Below are 2994 nucleotides of genomic sequence, written 5' to 3' on the forward strand. Positions count from 1 at the left end.
AACCAGGGCACAAGCGGCGAAACCTAGTTGTGATTTTCGTTGCTTTATGTAGAGAACATTGGATACCGGATCAGCGAGGGGACAGCAACGACGTGAGGGGATGAGTCAGTGACGACGCGAGGGAGCGGCAGCGATGCATGGGCGCGGCAACGACGGTGCTGGAACTAGTTTCGAGTGGACTAGGGTTCTCAGCGCTCCAGGTGAAGTGCGACTTCTCGATGCAGGCTGGTATCGTCAGAACTGATTCAGAGATGGCGACGCGACCGAAGAGAAAGTGGTGAGAATGGTGAGATGGTTTTGTGTAAATTCTAATTTTTTTTTTAAATTGAAATATTGTTATTATTAAAAATTAATTAATCAGTAATTAATTAAATTTGATTTTATAATTTATTTTTTTATCTTTATTGTACATATTGTACACTATATACATTGGATCTTCATACTTTCTCAAGTAAAAATATTAAGTAATTAACCGTTTTTCTTATTTTTGTCTTGCATTTAAATTAAGACAGACTAAACTCTATTTTTTGTTTTTTGTTTTTTAATACTAAGTGTTAGTCTTTTATCATTTTTTCGTAAAATATCAATTGTTAGTATAAAATTAATATTTAAAATTTATAAAACAGCACACATATAAATATCTTTAATTTGCTGATCAATTATTTTCATGTATATATATATATACATAATATTTTTAAAATGATGTAAGCAACAAGCAAGAGGCTAAGAGCCATGTTACATCATAATCATTCTTTAATTTTACCCCACAACACCACAACTTCTCAACTCAAATAATTTGGTACACGTAACTTAGCTTTTTCATATTGGAAATTCGGAAGAACGCACCCCCATTCACCGCACTAATAATGGAAGGGGTTGATCATCAAGAATTCGTTCAAGAACCACAACACAGGCCAAGTCTCTCCACCATGGAAGCACAAGGAATTCCAGTCATAGACCTCTCCCCTATAACATCAAACAACACTTCCCCTTCCGCCATCGACGCGCTGACGAAGGAGATCGGAAGCGCGTGCAAGGAATGGGGATTCTTCCAAGTAACACACCACGGTGTGCCTCTCTCTCTGAGGCGGAACCTTCTGGAAGCTTCAAAGAAGTTCTTTTCTCAGAGCTTGGAAGATAAGAAGAAAGTTAGTAGAGATGAGAGTTCTCCGAGCGGTTACTATGAGAGTGAGTATACAAAGGATGTTAGAGACTGGAAAGAAGTGTTTGATTTCTTTGCCAAAGAACCTACTTTGTTCCCTGCCACTATTGATGAACATAATCATCGAGTTGTTCAATGGACTAATAAATATCCTCACTATCCCCCTGCCTTCAGGTATATATATTACTATAATGTTAAAGGAAACAAAAATAACACTTAGAATTTATTTTATTTAATATTTATTAATGATTAAATATGTATTAATTATTATATAATAATTAATAAATATTAAATAAAATAAATTTTAATTATTTTTTATTATTAAATATTTTTTGTATATACATAATAGAAATTATTGTTACGATTCTTTGAGAGAGATATAATTTTTTGAGTTTTATTTTTTAATTGCTTAATTTTTTTGAAAGTGATGATTTATAATATAATATTTGAGTTTCTTTTACAAATAATGATGGAGAAATTTAATTTATTATTTTAATTAATTTTTAATATTAAATAAGTAAATATTATTTTTAAAATTGTTAAAGAATTAAAAAATTTTAAGTATTTTTTATTTAGAAATTAAAAATATAATTAAAAATATGAGTTAGGATTGTTGATTATATTTGTTTTATTATTATAAGTAAAATAAACATTTTGTATTATATTTATTATTTCAATTTTAAAAAAGTTTTGCATAAAAGAGTACGCTAAATATATAATTATTGTGATATTTATAGTTAACAATTTGAATTTTTAGAAATGATTATATATATATTGTTAATTACTTTCCAAAACATTATTCTTATTACTAAATAAAAGAAAAATAATTTCTTTTAATTTTATGACATTGAAATGTAATTATTTATTTTTCACTTCATTTATACGTAGATATTTAGAGATAATTTTTATATCTAATCAATTTCTGGTGAAAATGAAAAAGAAAAAAGAATTATCTTTTAATTTCTTATTCTTGGTATTCATCATTATGTATATTTGATTAGAAAAATGATTTATTTGTCTTCGAAATGAATATTTAGAGATATAATCCAAGAATATATTGAAGAGATGGAGAAGCTAGCCTACAAGTTGATGGAGCTTATAGCTATGAGCTTAGGCCTTGAAGCTAAGAGATTTGAGAGATTTTTCATTAGAGGACAAACCAGCTTTATTCGCCTTAATTATTAAACCAGTCTTATTCGTCTCAACTATTATCCTCCATGCCCCTTCCCTCACATAGCTCTTGGAGTTGGCCCACACAAGGATGAAAGTGCTTTAACCATTCTTGCTCAAGATGAGGTTGAAGGACTTGAAGTGAAACGTAAGACAAACCAAGAGTGGGTTAGAGTGAAACCAAAGTCAAATGATTATATCATCAACCTTGGTGATATTATTCAGGTACAACTACTTTCAATTGTTTGGAAGATTATGGAAGATGATAGACTAAAACTATAAATTGGTCCTTAAATCGTTTTTAAATATTTCTTTTAGTTTTTGATATTTATATCCTAGCCTCTATAAAATTTTCGGTCAAATAAAAACAACACAATCTTAGTTGTAACGATAGCTGCACACGTATCATTGCACAAATTGTTTAGGACACAGTTTACTATCGGGTCATTAAAACGCTTGCGTTTTGCCCCCTCTCAACTTCAAAGTTCAAACCTTGTTCGTAAATGTGAAACTCTAACGGAGAATTATGGACTGCACAGATCAATTCTCACCTTCCAATGACCGTTTATGGAAGTGGAGTGAGAGAACGATGATATCTGGAGAAGCTAAGAGTGACATTGGCTGTTGTAGATCCCAATATTCCTTTTTTTTTTTTTTTGAGA

The 2994-nt window shown here is 30.4% G+C and overlaps 1 pseudogene; it reads left to right on the forward strand.

The window, feature by feature from the left end:
* Positions 1-757: 757 nt before the first annotated feature.
* LOC107469976 (protein DMR6-LIKE OXYGENASE 1-like) overlaps positions 758-2994 on the forward strand; it is a 4247-nt pseudogene continuing 2010 nt past the window's right edge.

Source organism: Arachis duranensis, chromosome 10, assembly GCF_000817695.3.
Source record: "Arachis duranensis cultivar V14167 chromosome 10, aradu.V14167.gnm2.J7QH, whole genome shotgun sequence".
Classification (NCBI taxonomy): Eukaryota; Viridiplantae; Streptophyta; class Magnoliopsida; order Fabales; family Fabaceae; genus Arachis; species Arachis duranensis.